Source organism: Choloepus didactylus, assembly GCF_015220235.1.
Source record: "Choloepus didactylus isolate mChoDid1 chromosome 11 unlocalized genomic scaffold, mChoDid1.pri SUPER_11_unloc2, whole genome shotgun sequence".
NCBI classification, from domain to species: domain Eukaryota; kingdom Metazoa; phylum Chordata; class Mammalia; order Pilosa; family Megalonychidae; genus Choloepus; species Choloepus didactylus.
The window spans coordinates 2,786,166-2,805,907 of NW_023637579.1; the positions used below are offsets into that span (position 1 = coordinate 2,786,166).

Genomic DNA, 19,742 nt, shown 5'->3' on the forward strand with positions numbered 1-19,742 from the left:
AGCCACTTATTTTTTTTCAATACACCTGGAACACTAACAAGACAGACTAATTCCAAGCCAAGAAATGCTTTCAGTACATTTTAAAATACTTGAGTATGTTCTCTAAATGCAATGGAACCAAATTAGAAATCAACAACAGAAAGGAATTAGGGAAATGTCCAAATATTTGGAAATTAAACAACATACATCTATATAACCTATTAGTCAAAAAAGAAATCACGGAGCTTCAGGGTTCATTTAAAAACCATCTCCCCTAAGAATACTCTGTGTGTGTGTGTGTGTGCGTGTGTGTATGTGTATTTAATCATAGTACTGGCAAAAGGATTTTAGTTTCACCTAAGTAGTGACATTTCTGCTTGAAAACTGGAGGCCTTTCCTCCTATACTGGGTTAGAAAAGTTACTTGCTGTAAAAAACTTGTATGTTGAGTCACACAGATTATTGATGAAGTGATACTAAAATATCTTTCCTACCAATTTATTTGGTGGGGATTACTTCAGTATCTACTAAGGTAGTATTACTGTAAGAATACATTTTGAACCTAAATTTATTGGGATATGAATGTGGTATGTTTGAGTTTATTTGTAATATATTTAAATTAAGTGGCTATATGAGCAATATTAGAATGGCATAGTGGTTACCAAATGAGAGTCAGGCTGCTTGGGTTCAAATCCTGACTTCTCCACGTGTGGTATTTTTGGCAAGTTGTTTCACCCCTTAATACCTATTTACATGTTTGTAAAATGGGAATAACAACAGTACCTACTTCATAGGGTTGATATGAATTAATACATGTAAACACTTTCAACAGTACAAGGCATAGGAAGTGCTTCATAAATGTAAGCAGCTAGATTATTGTAATGTGATCTTTTTTTTTCTTTTTTCCTTCGTTTCATTGAGATATATTCACATACCACGCAGTCATACAAAACAAATCGTACATTTGATTGTTCACAGTACCATTACATAGTTGTACATTCATCACCTAAATCAATCCCTGACACCTTCATTAGCACACACACAAAAATAACAATAATAATTAAAGTGAAAAAGAGCAATTGAAGTAAAAAAGAACACTGGGTACCTTTGTCTGTTTGTTTGTTTCCTTCCCCTATTTTTCTACTCATCCATCCATAAACTAGACAAAGTGGAATGTGGTCCTTGTGGCTTTCCCAATCCCATTGTCACCCCTCATAAGCTACATTTTTATACAACTGTCTTCGAGATTCATGGGTTCTGGGTTGTAGTTTGATAGTTTCAGGTATCCACCACCAGCCACCCCAATTCTTTAGAACCTAAAAAGGGTTGTCTAAAGTGTGCATAAGAGTGCCCACCAGAGTGACCTCTCGGCTCCTTTTGGAATCTCTCTGCCACTGAAGCTTATTTCATTTCCTTTCACATCCCCCTTTTGGTCCAGAAGATGTTCTCCGTCCCACGATGCCAGGTCTACATTCCTCCCCGGGAGTCATATTCCACGTTGCCAGGGAGATTCACTCCCCTGGGTGTCTGATCCCATGTAGGGGGGGAGGGCAGTGATTTCACCTTTCAAGCTGGCTTAGCTAGAGAGAGAGGGCCACATCTGAGCAACAGAGGCATTTGGGAGGAGGGTCTTAGGCACAATTATAGGGAGGCCTAGCCTCTCCTTTACAGCAACCGTCTTCCCAAGGGTAAAACCTATGGTAGAGGGCTCAACCCATCAAACCACCAGTCCCCTATGTCTGTGATCATGTTAGCAACCATCGAGGAGGGGTAGGCCAATACCTCTGCATTCTCCACAAGCTCCTCAAGGGGGCACTACATATTTTTTCCTTGTTTTTTTTTTTTTTTAACTTTTTTTATTTTTTAAATAAACTGTATTAAAAAAAAATAAAAAAAAAAAAAAAACAAAAACATACAATAAAAGAACATTTCAAAGAGACCATAACAAGGGAGTAAGAAAAAGACGACTAACCTAAGATAACTGCTTTACCTCCAACCTGTTCCTACTTTACCCCAAGAAAGTTACCTAATATAGCAACATTTCTGTGAACTTGTTCCTACTATATCCATCAGAAATTAACAGACCATAGTCATTCCTGGGCATCCCCAGAACGTTAAATAGCTTATCTGTTCTTCTTGGATTATTGTTCCCCCTTCCTTAATTGCTCTCTATTGCTAGTTCCCCTACATTCTACATTATAAACCATTTGTTTTACATTTTTCAAAGTTCACATTAGTGGCAGCACATAATATTTCTCTTTTTGTGCCTGGCTTATTTCGCTCAGCATTATGTCTTCAAGGTTCATCAATGTTGTCTTATGTTTCACGAGATCGTTCCTTCTTACTGCCGTGTAGTATTCCATCGTGTGTATATACCACATTTTATTTATCCACTCATCTGTTGAAGGACATTTGGGTTGTTTCCATCTCTTGGCAATTGTGAATAATGCTGCTATGAACATTGGCGTGCAGATATCTGTTCGTGTCACTGATTTTCTAAATTAAAAAAATAAAAAATAAAAAAAAAACTGTCTTTCAGGATATAAGAATGTTATTTTAGTATATATGACTGGGCAAACTACAACATCAGAGCCAAATACAAAATCCATCTAATTTAAGAAACAGAGAAATGAAGAAAAAAAAGAAAAAGAAAAAAAAAAGGCCCAATACTGTAAGTCTTGTGGTTTTGACTTTGAAAGAAAGAAACTAACACTACTTCATTAAAGATTTCAATTCTGGATTGTTGTATCTTAGAAAAACTAAACACCTTAAATTATCACTCATTTTGAATATTCAACAAATAGGTCGATACCTTTTCCCTTAACTCAAACATGAGCTTGAAGGACATGAATCAATTTTATTATAAAACATTCAATTTATGAATTCAATAAAAGTAATATGCTAAAATCTCAAAAAAAAAAAAAAAAAAAAGAAAGAAATCACGGGTGCAATTAGAAATTATCTTGATCTGAGTGGGAACAAAAACAAAACAGCAAAAACTGATGAAATGCAGCCAAAGCAGTATCAAGATGGAAATGTACAGCTTTATATTAGAATGAAGTCTCATAAGAGTAATCTAAGATTTCACCGTAAGAACTAGAAAAATGATAGCAAACTAACACCAAAGAAGTAGAAGGAAGCAATTCATAATGAGCAGAGATGAATCAATGACATACAAAACAGAAGGATAATAGAGAAAAATCAATGAAATCAAAAGTGCTCTTTGAAAAAATCAAAGAAATTAAGTGTAGGCTAGCTAATCCAAGGGGGAAAAAAGAGAGAGGAAAGACAAAGTTCACAAAAATCAGGAATGAGAGGAGGGGAATAACACTAATAACCCAAGAGAAATTAAAAGGATGATATTATTGTGGATAACTATATGCCAACAAATTAGACAACTCAGATGAAATAGCCAAATTCCTAGAAAGATATAAATCACCAAAAGCATCACAAGAAGAAAGAGAAACAAGTAAAGGTGTTGAAGGACCTATTAAAAATATTCCTACAAGCATAACCCCAAGGCCAGATAGCTTTACTTGTGAATGTAATCAAATATCTAAAGAAATAATACCATGCCCATGTAACCACTTTCAGAGGGAACACTTCCAACTCATTCTGTGAAGCCAGTATTATCCTGACAACAAAGCCAGGAAAAGACATCACACACAAAAAATTACAAACCAATGTCCTCATGAACACAGGTACAAAAAAGGTCATTAAGAAAATATTAGGAAAACAAATTTAGCAACATATAAAAAGCATGACAAAACATGACTGATTGGAAGTTATCCCAGGAATGCAAGGTTCATTTAATATCTGAAAATAAATTAAAGTAATGCACCATATTAACAAACAAAGGAAGAAAAACCATGTGATCATCTCAAAAGATGCAGAAAAGGCATTTGACAAATTCAACATCCTCTCATGAAAATAAACAACAATGATGACACAGCATCCAATATTTCTTAAGCAGTAGCCCCACACTACTATGTGCAAGTGCTTTTTATTTAGGTAAATTACCTGAAAACCTCACAGGTAAAAAATAGCAATTATGACTTGAACTTAGACCTGTCTGATACCAGAGCCCATGATTTTTAAATGCTACATTCCACTGAAAGAGCAAGGTGTTTTCAGAGTGAATGTTTGTTAAAGTCCCCAGAATTCACTGCTGATACAGTCAGCTATAATTTGTAAACTGAAAGACTTTATCCATAGTTTCCAGCTCATTACACTTCTACCAAAAAAAGAAAATGTTGACAGGATCAGGGATAGGAAAATAGGAATATACTGAGAAATTGTCCTAATAGAAAAGGGTACATGGAAAATTCTTCTCATGACCTGGGCAGCCTTACCATATGTCCTTGAACAATATTACAAAATCTAAAGTTTTACACTTACAACTAAATTATTCCTAATTTGGAAATAATTGTGTCTGCAGTACTTTTTATAGCCCCCATACAACATAAGGCTGTGATAGGAATGACAATGTTGACATTAATCTGAATCCATTCCTTAACTGGCTTGTCTTCCTCCAGTGAGGAGGCAGATTCCATAAACCTGGGACCTGGACTCTCGCTTGTTTTCTTCCTTGCTTACATCCTGGCTGACTCAATCCTTTTTTAAGCCCTCATCTTAACAGTTACCTCCAGAAGCTTTCCCTGTGGATTCCTGCATCACTTGTACTTGTACTTTATCATGGAATTCATTACACTGTACTGTAAATGCTAGACCACACCTTGCTCAGCTTTGTATCTCCAGCATGCATTCCACTACCAAGCACAGAGCAGGTAGTACATAGTGAATGGATGAATAAATAAATGCATTTGAGACTATTGTTTTATAGTTTTAAAAATAAACAGGGTTTAGAGGATCTATATATAATACCTCAGATGTTTTCAGTCTTTTTTAAGTAAAACAATTCCTGTGTTCATAAGAATACCTAAGCAAATATCCAATGTGTAAGAGATCGAAGTGAAGCTGCTCTAGAGGAAAGACAGGTTGCCAGGGGGGGGCACCTCATCTTTGTAGATGAGCCCCACAAAGAGCCCTTGAAAACCCCAAGACTTCACAGAACCCACTTTCAAAACCACAGCTTTGATCTATTGCAGAAGGAAGAAAGACAAGCCAATAAAAATGAATACAGGAAAGATATGTTATATGTTTTACACCTTCCATGTTGGTTGCTATGTTGCTTTGTCCTTTATTATGGCTTTGAGAGCCTCCTGACTTAGGATATCTTGACTTAAAAGAAACTTAAATAAAATAGGAAAGCCATCAGGGGTAGGAAGAATCCATAAAATTACAGACCAGAATTATTCTCATTTCATTTTTTTGTCTACTCACTTTCCAAAGGGTGAAAATGTCTCCTCTGAATAAGACCAACTTGGATTAAATTGGAAAATATTGACGCTCTTTTGAGATCCTATTGTACATAAAGCCTTATAAATAAAACTTTTATGAGAACTGACCAAAAATTTGGAAAAACCGAAAAAGAGAGAGCAGGACTATACAATGATTTTCAGTTTAAGAGGCTGTGAATATGGTGTCTATCTATTAAAAACATGGATTATAAAGAACCAGAGAAAAATGGCTGTATACACTTAAAATTGTGCTCAAATGTCTAAAGGTTTTTTGCTTTAAAATTTAAAAATCTTTGTTATATAGAAAAATCAATAAAATAAAATCATTGTGTCAAGAAAATTCAATCTGGAGAATATGTACACAGTCATATTTAATTTATTTTATAGCAAATAGATAAAATAATAAGTGGGCAGACTTCATCCTGGAATTTGGTTTAAAAAGTGGCACTTTAATAACTCAAATAGTTCATTATTAGCTTGTTTCATTTTATATCATCATTGATGTATAAGCAAAAATTGTACTTACATCATCTGCAACGCCAAAGATTTTAGATGTCAAATATTTGAGTAAAACAGTTCCAAATAACCAAAACATCGCTAGATAAGCTACAAAAGAAAAATAAAACAACAAAAAATCTTGATATGTCCTATAGCCATTCCATAGATGTAGCCTAGAAAGAAAAAAATAAACATTTTAATGAAGCTTGAAGAAAAACCTCTGTATCCTGAGAAAATGTAAAAATGCACCTTAAATTAATATAAAGAGTATTCCTCCAAAATTAAGCAGTAACTAAAAATAAAAATATACACACTTGGTATTATCAAGTTAATAGATTTTGTAGATTTATAGAGCAATTGCAGTTAGATTCTCCTTTCTCTGTATCTTACCCATGAATGCACAGACCTGAAGCATGGATAAAAAGAAATAAAACTAAGTTCTTTTACTACCTACCCAATATTAAATCTTCCCTTGCTTCATGAAAAAGGCAATTTGCAACACTAAAATGGAGCCTTAACATGTTAGAAAACTGTTAGACTCCTTGTATTGCACAGATCATTTCTTTAAACGTAAAACGTAAAACCACTGGCATATTTTAGAGAGGGAAAACATGCATGTGGCATCACCATGTGGTAGTTTCCATATTCAATGATATTCGCTAATAATTATTAACTCAAAATAAAACTACAAAGGAGATTTTAATAGAGCAACAAAATGCTTTTTTGTCAAAGCTTAAGTCTCTCCAGAGTCTCTTTTCCCGGGTTGGAAAACTGAATTCCAAGCTTGGGACTGGGTCCACCACATGGCAATTGCACAGAGCAGCTTTTCCAAAACCACAGATGACCGCACTGAGCCTTTTAAAAAAGTTCAGGGACAAAGGGGACTCTGCCTGCAGACCCTTCCAGACGGATTGGCTTCACAGGCCCCATCAACTGGGTTGGAGTTCTACCTACTGTGTTTGATCTGAGTCACTAGGAAAGAGAAAATGCTGCCAAATTTAGCAAGAACACACCATTCACTTTTAGACACATCCTGACTTTTTAGACATATTAAAAAAGGATATACATATTAAAATCGATGAAATATGGCGGTTATTTCATTACTTTTCTCGTCGTGATAGTTTAGGGAGACGGGCTTCTGAGGCTGCCATTCTTCTCCTCGCCTCCCGGGTCAGAGTGCGCAGACGACGGCTGAAGCTCGTTCCTCCCTCCTTTCACTGTGCCCGAGGAAAGGCCTATTATCGCGACAGTTCCGTATTATCGCGACAGTTCCGTATTCCCGTGAACTTCCGCCCGTTCTCAGATCGCGTGAGACCACAAAGGGAGCAACATCCTGGGGCACGCCACGCGGCAGTGACGCAAGTAAGATGGCGACGGCGACTTAACTGAGTCCATTGCTCACGCTCTCGTAATTGAGCTTTTGTGAGTCCATCCTTCCGCAGGCCGCCTCTCGGTGGCGGGAACTGGTCGCTGGCCTGGCCTGGGGGCGGAGGGCTTCCCAGAGGCGCGGCGGCTGCCACCCGGGCCGTGTGAACCCTGGCCGCCCTTCGTCTAGAGTGGGGCGGGGGAGTGCGCTGGCAGCACCCGCCCGAGAATACCAGGTAAAAGTTTTTATTTATGTTATTTTATATTCAATTAATGAAAACTAATTTGTATAGATATTGCTGTTCTAATTATACTGCATTAAGATTTCAAAGAGATAGTAGGTATTAAAATTGTGAGCAGTCGCTCACATATTCTAGGTGATTGAAGGTACTTGTATATAGGCCTATTGGGTTGTTAGTTCAACTCTTCTTATGGATCTTAGCAGTTTGCATGCATTTTTCTAATTTGATAAAAACTTCTGAAGGGAGTTAACCTTTCCTTTGAAAGCAAGGAGAATTGTCAGGTCATAATAAATCTCGTGGAAACCTTCATGTACCTCAGACAAAACTGTATGTACTTAAAAGGTACTAACACGTTATTCCTCACAAAATATTACATAGGAAATAGTCATAGTTATTATTCATATTGGTAGATGAGAAACCTTAGGCAAAGAGAGGATAAGCAACTTGACAAATTCTGTCAATAAAACTTGCCACTCATGGTTATCCTGGGGAAGGGGGTGCGGTCGCAGGATCTAGGGTTATAAGCTTAAATAGTAGGTAGGTCCTCTTATTGTTCCCACCACACAGAGTGGAAATGAGAGCATAGAAAGGCCAATGCGCCCCAAAACTGAAACCTGTGCATTCACATTTTCTGCTATAGCTTTCCTTCTGGTGACATACATGACCCTAGTCATCTTCTTTCAACTGTAGTCAAACTCAGCTCTGTTGATAATTACATTTATAGTATTGTGTTATGCATTTTCAAACCTGTACACTCAACCTTGTTAAATATTCTGTACTCCTTAATCATCAGTTGCCCTAGTTTGTACCCTCTTTCTATCTCCTGATAATCTATGCTCTTGCAATTAACTCCCAGAGTTTGCTCATTGTGGTTAGTTCATATTAGTGAGGCTATAGAATATTTGTTCTATTATTTCTGACTTCTTTCATTCAACATAATGTCATAAAGGTTCATCCACATTTTTGCATGCATCATGACTTCATTCCTTCTTACTACTGTGCGATAGTCCATCATTTGTATATATCACAGTTTGTTTACCCACTCATCAGTTTCTGGATATTTGGGCTGTTTTCATCTATTGGCAAGTGTGAATAATGCTGCTATAAATATTGGTGTGGAAATGTCTATTTGTGTCCTGGTCTTAGTTCTTCCAAGTATATGCCTAATAAGGAGATTGCTGGATCCTATGACAACTTATACTTAACTTCTTGAGGAATCATGAAACTCTCTTTCAGAGTGGCTGCACCATTTTAAATTCCCACCAAGAGTGAACAAGTGGGCCTGTTTCTCCACTTGACTTCTAGCACTTGTAGTTTTCTGCTTATTTTGGGAATGGCCATTCTGGTATGTGTGAAATGGTATTTCACTGTGGTTTTGATATGCATTTCCCTGACAGCTAGTTAAGTTGAGCATTTTTTCATAAGCTTTTTAGCCATTTGTATTTCTTCTTTGGACAAGTGTCTATGCATGTATTTTGGCTATTTTATCCCTGCAAATTGTATTGAGATATATTCATGTACCATATAGTCCATCCAAAGTATACAATCAGTGTCTCACAGTATAATCACCTAGTTGTGCAATCATCATCCCATTCAGTTTTCAACCATTTTCATTGTCCCCAAATGAAAACTAATAGAAATAAAAAAATAAAACCCATTTGTATTTCCTCTTTGAAAAAGTGTTTATCCATGTCTTTTGCCCATTTTTTAATTAGGTTGTTCATCTTTTTGTTGTTGAGTTGTAGAATTTCTTTATATATTCTGGATATTAAATGCTTATCAGATAGGTAGTTTCTGAATATTTTCTCCCATTGCGTAGGCTGCCTTTTTACTTTCTTGACAAAGTCCTTTGATTTCTTCTTTCATTGCTTTTGGTTTGGGTGTAAGGTCCAGGAAAACACCTCCTACCACATGATCTTTACAATTTTTTTTATGGTTATATGGTGCTAGCTCTATTGTTTTATGTCTTTGATCCATGTTGAGTTAATTTCTGTGTAATGAATGAGATAGAGAGTCTCTTTCATTGTTTTTGATAATGCCTATCTAGTTTTCCTGGCACCATTTGTTGAAGAGGCTGTTCTGTCCCAGTGACTGGACTCAGCTGCCTAATCAGAAATCAATTGGCTGGAGGAGAGAGGGTCTTTGCTGAACTTTCAATTCTTTTCCATTGGCAAGTATATCTCTCCTTAGGCCAATACCTTGCTGTTTTGACCACTGTTGCTTTTTAATATGCTTTAAAGCCAGGAAGTGTGAGACCTTCAACTTTATTTTTCTTTTTCAAGATGTTTTTAGCTGTTCAGGGCGCCTTGCTCTTCCAGATAAACTTGGTTATTAATTTTCTAGGTCTGCAAAGCCAGCTGTTGGGGTTTGGATTGATGTTGTGTTGCCTCTGTAGATCAATTTGAGTAGAATTGACATCTTAAGGACATTTATTTAGCCTTCTACTGCATGGACACAGAATGTCTTTCCATTTATTTACATTTTCTTTGATTTTTTTTTCAACAATGTTTTTTAGTTTTCTGTGTGCAAGTTCTTTTCATCCTTGGTTGAGTTTACTCCTAGATATTTGAATCTTTTAGTTGCTTTTGTTCATGGATTTTTATTCTTTCATTACCTCCTCAGATGGCTCATTACTGATTTATAGAAACCCCATTGATTATTGTGTTAATCTTGTATCTTGCTACTTTGCTGAATTTGTTTATTAGCTCAAGTTGCTTTCTCCTTCTTTTTTTCCAGAATTTTCTAACTACAGGGTCATGTCATTTGCAAAGAGCAAATGTTTGACTTCTTCCTTTCCAATTTGGATGCCTTTTCTTTTTCTTGCCTAATTGCTCCAGCTGGAATTTCCAGTACAATGTTGAATAAGAATAGTGAGAACGGGCATCCTTGTCTTGTTCCAGATCTTAGAGAGAAGGCTGTCAATCTATCCCGATTGAGTATGATGCTAGCTGTGGATTTTTTGTATATGCCTTTTATCATGTTGAGGAAATTTCCTTCTGTTCCTATCTTTCCAGGTGTTTTTATCTAGAAAGGACATTTGATTTGTCACATGTGTTTTCTGCATCAATCAAGATGATTCTGTGGTTTTTCCTCTTTGAATTGTTAATGTGATATATTATATGACTTGATTTTCTTGTATTGAACCTCCCTTGCATACCTGGGGTAAGAACAACTTTATCATGGAGTATCTTCTTTTATTGTGCTAGTGGATTTGACTTGCAAGTGTTTTTTGAGGATTTTTGCATCTATATTCATTAGAGAGATTGGTCTGAGGTTTTCTTTTCTTGTAGTATTATTGTCTGGCTTTGGTAGTATGGTGATGTTGGTTCCATAGAATGACATATAGCAGTCCTTCCTCAAGTTTTGGAAAGACTTTGAGCAGGACTGGTATTCTTATTGAAATACTTATTATAGTTCATTGGTGAGGTTGTCTGGTCCTGGGCTTTTCTTTGCTGGGAGATTTTTTATTACTGATTCACTTTTTTGATATCTTCTTTTTCTTCTTTTGTCAGTGTAGGTTGTCCATGTGGTTTTAGAAAGTTGTCCACTTCATCTAAGTGCTCTAGTTTGTTGGCATACAGCAGCTCATAGTATCCTCTTGTGATCTCTTATTTCTGTGGGGTCAGTTGGAAGATCGTCCCTCCCATTTCTGATTTTATTTATTTGCATCCTCTTTTTTCTCTGTCAATGTAGCTAAGGGTCCATCATTTTTATTGATTTTCTCTAGGGATCAACTTCTGATTTTGTTGATTCTGTTTTGTTTTATTCAGTTTTATTGAGATATTCACATATCATACAGTCATCGTGTACAACCAACTGTTAATAGCAACATCATATAGTTGTGCATTCATCACCCCAATCTATTTTTTGAACATTTTCTTTATACCAGAAAAAGTAAACATAAGAATAAAAAATGAAAGTAAAAAGGAAATCCCAAATCATCCCCCACCCTAATTTTCTTTTATTTTTGTTTATTTTTGTTTTTTTAACTTCCAGAAAATTAAAAAGCAAACAGTAAAAAACATTTCAAACAAAACCAACAGAAAGCAATACGAAAAACCAAATAACCTAAAATAATTGCATTGCTTCCCACCATGTTTTTCATTTAGTTTTTGTCCCCATTTTTCTACTCATCCATCTGTACGCTGGATAAGGGGAGTATGATCCATGAGACTTTCACAATCACACTGTCACTGCCTGTAAGCTGCATTGTTATACAATCGTCTTCAAGAGTCAAGGCAACTGGGTTGCAGTTTGATAGTTTCAGGTATTTACTTCTAGGTATTCCAGGACATTAAACCCTAAAAAGGGTTACGTATATAGTGCATAACAGTGCCCACCCGAGTGACCTCTCAACTCATTGGAATCTCACAGCCACTGAAACTTTATTATGTTTCATTTCACATCCCCCTTCTGGTCAAGAAGATGTTCTCAGTCCCATGACGTTGGGTCCAGATTCATCCTCAGGAGTCAAATTCTGCATTGTCAGGGAGATTTACACTGCTGGGAGTCAGGTCCCACATAGGAGGGAGGCCAGTGAGTTCACCTGCCATGTTGAGTTAGCTGAAGAGAGAGGGCCACATCCAAGCAACAAAGAGGTACTCAGCGGTGAGACTCTTAGGCACAATTATAAACAGGTTTAGCCTCTCCTTTGCAGTGAAAATCTCCCTGAGAAAGCCCCAAGAAAGAAGGCTTGGTATACCAAACCACTAGTCCTCAGTGTTTGTGAGAATATCAGCAACAATCCAGGTTAGGAAGTCCAACACTTGCACATTTTCCCCTTCCTCCTGAGGGGGGCCCTGCATATATATTTTTATTCTTTCCCCAAATTACTTTGTGATGTGTTGTTATTTCACACTAAACTGTACAAACCTACCAGGTCTCACTTCTTATTCAAAGGTCCATGTCATTATGGTATTTGAACAAACTCTATGAGCTAAATTGTTTAAGATATATAGTACCTGCCACAAATAAACATCTTTTCTCTTGGTCTCACAGGAAGTTGAACTTTTAAAACACAGTCAGTATCATCCTTTACCCTTTGGGCAAATTTGTCTTTGTCCTAACTACATCTGCTTCATTCATAACTCCAATTGAAGGTTGGACTCTTTCAGCTCTTTTACCAGCTGCTGTATGCACTAATATGGACATTCATATCTGCTGAGCTCTAACTTTGAGTTTCAGGTGTCACACAGATACCTAAAGATTCAGGGATCAATTGGGTTATACACAAAAGTATCAGCATCTCCAAATCTGAAGATAGCTGTTACAGTTCAGGAATAGATGTGACTGCTATAAGCTCTTACAATCTAAGGATCAATACAATAAGCATTCCCCTAATAATCTGTGCTCTAAGATATAATTCTGAGTTTACACATTGTAGTTAATCCATATTAGTGAGGCATAGTGTTTGCCTTGGTTTCTGGCATAGTTCACTCAAAATGCTATCAACAGGATCCATTCACCTTGCTGCATTGCATGTCTCACATCTTCACTCCTCTTTGCAGTTGCTCAGTATTCCATTGTATGTACACACCACAGTTCACCATTCTGTTCCTCCATTGATGTACCCTTAGGCTACCTCCACCCATTGCAAATCGTATATACTGCCTCCATAAACACCAGTATGCAAATGTCCATTCATGTTCCTGCTCTCAGATCTTCCAAGTATATGCCCCCTAATGAGGTTGCAGGTCCTTATGGCACCCACATACTTAGTTTCTTGTGGGAACTGCCACATTCTCCTCCAGAAAGGCTACACCATTCTGCCCCCTCACCAACAGTAAATAGGTACATCCCTCTCTCCATGTCTTCTCCACCACTTTTATCCCTATTTATGTTTCTTCCTACACTGCTATAGAGCTATAGTCACATTCCATGCAGTTATCCATAGTGTACAGTTGTTCACAGTATCATCACATAGTTGTGCATTTATCACCACAGTTAGCACCTGAACATATTGATTACTATGAAATTTTATTTTAATTTTTAAGCAAATAACAAAAAAGATAAAATCTAAAATATCATATAATACAATATAATAATAGGGTCAGACAACAACACCAATACCAAGAATCCTGTATCCCTCCCTTATATCCCCCTCTCATACAGATTTACCTTTGGTATACTGCCTTTGTTATATTTAATGGAAGCATATTACAATGTTGCTGTTGACCATAGACTCTAGTTTCCTTTGGTTATATTTTCTCCCCATATGTTCCCCTTTTCAGCACTCTGCACGGTTGTAATTCATTTGCTCTCCCACATGCAAGAACATTTTTATATGTGTACATTTAGTCACAATCATTGACCTCTCCAGTTTTTGCTAAGTTAAACAGTCCCATTCTTTATGTTCTATTTTTACCTCAGGTGTCATATATGCCCCGAACCCACCTCTTTCAGCTTTACTCATGGACATCTTTGTTCAGTGTACTTACAATATTGTGCTACCATCACATAATAATATGCTATTTCTGGATCTATATAATCAATCCTGTTGAACATTCTGTAGTCCTTCAGCATCAAATGCCCAATCTCCACCCTCTTTCTATCTCCTGATAGCATGTGATATCAGGTTTTAAATCTCAAATTTGCTCATAAATGTTGGTTTATGTTAGTGAGACCATACAGTATTTGTCCTTTTTTTTTTCTGGCTAACATCATGACATAATGTCCTCGAGGTTCATCCACATTATTATATATTTCATGTCTTTGTTCTGTCTTACAGCTCCACCTCTTGGTTTTTCACCTCTTGTTTTTCACCTCTTGTTTTTCTGTTTCTTGCCCTGCCTCTTTGTAGCCTTTTTGTGTGGTGAGCTCCTCTGATATGGTTAGCCCCAGTCAGGTTTTCATAGTCCAGAGAGGCCCATGTCTTGGGAGTAGGGTATGGAGTTTCCTTGGAAATGAGACCCTCCTGTAAGGCTTTAGACTCTGTGCTTCTCCTATGCTGTTAGCACTTGCCAGCCCACAGATCCCCAATAGTGTAAGGAGGCAGGGAGACTTTAGGTCTCCAGGGAACCCTGGCCCTGATGCATGGCTGACTGAAGCTAGTTTCTGAATTCCAACCCCTGGGATCTGAGTTTCCAAAAGGGCTGGGAAGTTATGGTGTTTAGTGAATTTTCTCTGCCACTAGACTTATTGCTTTGTCTCTCAGAGCTATCTTAGCTCTGCTCTTGCCTGGGCCCAAATTGTGAGTCTTTGAGGCTTTCTGTAGTGGGCTTCCTAGAATAATTGTTTTAGAAAAAGAGAAAACAATGAAAAAAAAAATAGGAAGAGCCCAGTGTGAACTATTTACAGTCCTCGCATATCTAATGGGCTACTGAAATGCTAAAAGACCAGGAGTTGAGGGTGATTGAGGAACAATGGAACTAGCAGAGATAACGGCTTTTCAGACAAGGGCTCTCCCTCCCTGGATTTGCATATGTGTCTGATTCTGTTTGAGGCCTGCCCTTCTCCATATTATGTTCACTGGACTCCAAAGTTTCTGTTTTCATTTTTTTTTTTTTTTTCTGTTTTGCTAGCCCTGTTTCCTCTCCACTGGGCTGACTGCTCACAGATTTTCTGGTGTCTGCTCTCAGTTTATCTATGGTTGCAGCTTTCATTCTACCTCCTGGTTCCCAGCACTGATGGCCCCTCCTCCCATGGGACAGTGACTGGTAGGGAGGAGTGCAGATCCTGTCATTGAGAACTTACAGATTTCACTGATCTCACCTGTTCCATGCATTCATGAGTGTTGTATGAAGTTTATCACAGATTTCTCTGTGGTGTCCAGTCCATGCAGTTCCCGGCTTTCTACCAACTACTCTAGAGGAGTAACTACAACCTACACCTCACCACACTGTCATCTTGCCCTGTCCTCTTTCTCCCTCATTTTTGAATGACAGTTTTGCTGGATATAGAATTCTTGGTTGGTAGTTTTTTTCTTTCACTATTTTAAATATGTCATACCACTGTCTTCTCCCCTACATGGTTTCTGCAGAGAATTCTGTACATAATCTTATCAAGCTACCCTTGTATGTAATGGACTGTTTTTCCCTTGCTGCTTTCAGAATTCTGACTTTGTTTTTGTCATTGGACAATCTGATCAGTGTCTTGGAGTAAGTCTATTGAGATTTGTTGTCTTTGGAGTACACTATACTTCTTGAATCTGTAATTTTCTGTCTTTCATAAGAGTTTTGAAATTTTCAGTGAATATTTCTATTATTCTTTCTGCCCCTTTTCCCCTCTCTTCTCCCTCTGAGACACCCATAACAAGTATATTCATGGGCTTCATGTTGTCCCTCAGCTCCCTAAGACCCTGCTCGTATTTTTCCATTCTTTTCACTATCTATTCTTTTGTATGTATGAATTCAAATGTCTTGTCCTCCAATTCACTTTTCCTTTCTTCTGCATGTTCAAATGTACTGTTGTATTCCTGTGTTGTCTTTTTCATCCCCTTCATTATGCCCTTCATTCCCATAAGTACTGCCATTTGTGTTTTCAAGCTTATGGATTCTTCTTTATGGCCATCCACTGTCTTCTTTAAACCGTTCTTCTCTTTTGCCATATCTTCCCTCATTTCATTGAGTTGATTTTTGAATTGATTTAGAAGAATTGTTTTTACATCTTTATGTTTAATTAGTTCTTCCCTCAGTTAACTGAATTGATTTAGCATTATTTGTCTCAGCTCCTGTATTTCAGTTGAACTATTAGTTTGTTCCTTTGGCTGGTCCCTATTTTCATGTTTTCTTGTATTGCTCATTATCTTCAGCTGTCTAGGCATCTCATTTTCTTGAGTCGTTTGTTCTGGAGCTCATTTTCACTCTTCTGTCTAGGACTTTCCTTTTGGTTGGGTTTGTTCTCTAACCTTTGGTGTTCAGTTCAGCTTATTCTAGACCTCTAATTTAGGTTCCATTTAGTTGATCAAGATTTTTCACCTCTTGTTTTCTGTTTCTTGCCCTGCCTCTAACTAGCCTTTTTTATGAGAGGATCTCCTCAGATATGGTCAACCCCAGTCAGGTTTTCCCAGTTCAGAGAGGCACAGGTCTCAGGAGGAGTGTATGGAGTTTCCCTGAGAATGAGACCCTCCTGTGAGGACTCTAGACTCTGTGCCTTTCATATCCTGTCCAGCAGGTTGCACTTGCCAGCATGCAGCTCCCCCACCAGTGTAAGGTGGTTCAGTGTCTTTAATTCTGTGCAGACTCTGAACCTGTCAGGGGCATTGCTGAATGGATCTGGTTTCTGAATTCCAGCCCCTGGGGTCTGGGTTCTTTTAAGTTGGGCTGCCAATTGAGCTGGGCCACACCACCCTTTTCCTGGGGGAGTTATGCCCTTTGGAGACTTGTCTCCCCCACTAGGTTGATTGCTTTGTCTGTCAGATCTATTTCAGCTGGGTCTAGAGAGGCTTTCTGTAAAGAGCTACTTAGAATAGTTATTTTAATAAGAAAGAAGGAATTAAAAGAAAAAGAAAAAAATTTCTTTTTGAGGCCTTTCCCCAGTGTTAGTATGGATTATTTAAAAATGTGTGCTTTAGGGTATTGTCTCTTTCACCTGGATAGTTACTCTTCAACAGCTTTAATTTCTCCTTTGCTAGGAGGCTATAGAAATGTAAAAAGGTGAGGAGTCACAGAGCAATATAAGAAGAGTAATGGAATATGGAAAAAAATCCCAATCCTTTTTGAAACCTTGGAATGGATGCTGCTTCTGTGTGCCCCCCTTCCCAATGTCTAGCCCTTCTCTAACACCCTGGACACCCCTAACTCCAAAAGTTAATTTATTAATTTGTTCATTTGTTCTGCATTTGAGGCTGCATTGAGGTGTCCTTCCAGCTGCCAGTAGATTATTTCCCTTCAGGGAGCCACCTCTAGGTTCATCCAACAGCTTTAATTCTACCCTTGCCAGGGGGCTATTGAAGTCTAAGAAGATAAGGAGTCATATAGCAATAGAAGTAAGGGGACAAAATGTAACAAAAAAAAGAAAGAAAGAAAACAAGTTTTTTTGGAATAGCAGATTAGTTGCATGCTTCTATGTGCCCCCACTTTCTGGAGCCCAGCCCTTCTCTAACAACCAGGACACCCCCAACTCCAAATGTTAATTAATTTGTTAATTCTTCAGTTGAGTCTGGGTTGAGCCCTCTTTCTTGCTCCCAGCAGATTGGTTTCTTCTCCTTCAGGGAGCCAGGTGTAAGACTCCCCACGGGGTCTGGGTGGGGAGGGGTGCCAGAAACCTCATCAGGGGAACTTACAAAATTCCAAATTTTGCTGCAACCTTAGCTGTTCCCCTCACTCCAGGATAGTGTCTGATGCATGACTGGTCACTGGAGACCCCGAGAATGCTGTTTTATACAATTCTTGGCTAATTACCATCTGGATGCCCAAGAGGTGTGACTACATTCCACACATCACCACTCCGCCATCTTACCCCACCATTTCTCTGTTGCTTTTTTGTTCTCAGATTTCATTTATTTTTGTTCTAAGCTTTTTCTATTTAATTCCTTCTGGTTGCTTTGAGTTTAGTTTGTTGTTCTTTTTCTAATTCCTCCAGATGTGCAGATGTCTTTGATTTTAGCTCTTCCTTTTATAATGTAGGCTTTTAGGGCAATAAATTAGCCTCTCAGCACTGTTTTTGCTGTGTCCCATAAGTTTTGATATGTTGTGTTCTTATTTTCTTTGCCTCATGATATTCACTGATTTCTCTTGTAATTTCTTCTTTGACCCACCATTTAAGAGAGCCTTGTTTAACTTCCATAAATGTATGAATTTTCCAGTTCTGCTCCTATTATTGACTTCCTGCTTCATTCCATTATTATCAGAGAAAGGGATTTGTGTAATTTCAGTCTTTTTAAATTTATTGAGACCTGATCTGTGACCCAACATATGTTCTATCCTGGAGAATGACCCATGAACCCTTCAGAAGAATGTGGATGTCCATGTGGCTGTCCAATCAGTGCACCAGTTTTCCTTGTGCAGTGGGAACTGCCCACTCTGTGATTGCAGTTTGGCAGGAAAGAGGGCCCAGTACTCGTAGCCATTTCTGGGGATGCAGCTGTGAAACTGGGGCTGCACATGCATCCATCCCTTCAGCTCAGAGTCCACTCAGTCTCTCTCTGCTGTGGACCCACAAATCTCTGGGTTTGGTGTAGGACTCCTGTTACTTTCATGCATTCAGTTCCCCTGCATCTCAACTGTGTACCCATTTGGCTTCTGTGGGGGAGGTATTGTGCTGTCTCAAGCCAGCCAAATCTGGAGTTCCCTTTAGGAGGCTCTCAGGTGCAGTGTTGTGAAGGAGATGTTGTGCATGGTTGTGCATGGTGTGGAAGATAACCCACTTCCACAATCATCTTGCTGCAGTTGCTTCTCCCTGACTTGGGGGTCTTCAGCTGTGGGAGCACAAACAGCTATCACCCATGCCAGTTACCAAGGCATGTGCCTGGGATGTGGAAGGCACTCCCAGCTGCTCTTGACTGCAGCTCCTGCTGCCATCTCCTTGCCCACTCCCTGGGTCCCACTCCAACTGGCCTGCTGCCTCAGCATGACTCCAGCTGCTGCTGTTTACCCAGTGATTCTCTGGATCAAAGACTTACATGATTCCTAACTCAGTCTCTTTGCTTCTCCAGTTGCTCTGTCACTATGAATTTATAAGTCCTTGCCCAACTGGTGGGATCCTGGAACTGGAATTCTGGAGCACCTTCTGTCTTTTATCTAGTGTTTTTCACAGAGGAGAGTTTTCTCTCTCCCTCCTCATTCACCATTTTGGATTCTTAGTCTCTAGCATATCTTTCTTTGTTCTTGAAAGTCATACTAATTTAACTCCAATTTCTTTGACAACTTCAATAGGTAAATAATATGTTGCTAAATGAATATATATTTTTCCCACAAATGAGCCTCACTTTTATAAACATAACTTAACTCATGAATGAAAGAGAGAAGCTGCCTTTTTATTTCTCTTTATTTCATACATATTTAGTCATTGTTGTGAAACGTGTCTCAAATTCCTGCTGTTTATGTTTTGGATATTATCTTGTCTGCATAAGGTGGTGACCTTTCCACAGAGTTATCTAGGAGTCCAGAATTATTGGAACCAGATTTTAATTTGTCTACAGCCAAAAAAAAAATAAATAAATAAATAATTCACAGGAAATTGTTCAGATCTTAGAACTCTGTGAAACAGTTCATGAATTGGATAATGGGCTAGTTTGAAGCTGTTATTTACCCCAGAAAAGGCCATATTCTTTTAATCCATCCATATGGGTACTCACCTTTTATGGGTGAATCCTTCTGGTTCAGTTGAGTTATAACTCAGCTCATTCAAGGTGGGTCTTA

The 19,742-nt window shown here is 38.2% G+C and overlaps 1 protein-coding gene and 1 long non-coding RNA gene across 7 annotated transcripts in view; one reads left to right on the plus strand and one right to left on the minus strand.

Moving 5' to 3' along the window:
- The window catches only part of LOC119524586 (zinc finger protein 596-like), a 1,058,357-nt gene that overhangs the window by 572,197 nt on the left and 466,418 nt on the right, over nt 1–19,742 (plus strand). For 4 of the 6 annotated variants that reach the window (XM_037823293.1, XM_037823292.1, XM_037823297.1 and 1 more), the window contains exon 1: nt 7,187–7,437. The exons of 1 other annotated variant lie outside the window; for it this stretch is intronic. The gene's annotated coding sequence lies outside the window, so the exon portion shown is untranslated. Of the gene's footprint in view, nt 1–7,186; nt 7,438–19,742 lie in introns of those variants that run through there. One more of the 6 variants, XM_037823299.1, reaches the window with a different exon arrangement.
- Nucleotides 2,417–7,048, minus strand: LOC119524597. The gene is made up of 3 exons (XR_005214857.1): nt 6,903–7,048; nt 5,865–6,009; nt 2,417–2,474 (listed from the first exon to the last, which is right to left on the minus strand). It is a non-coding gene; the product is annotated as an uncharacterized LOC119524597 (long non-coding RNA).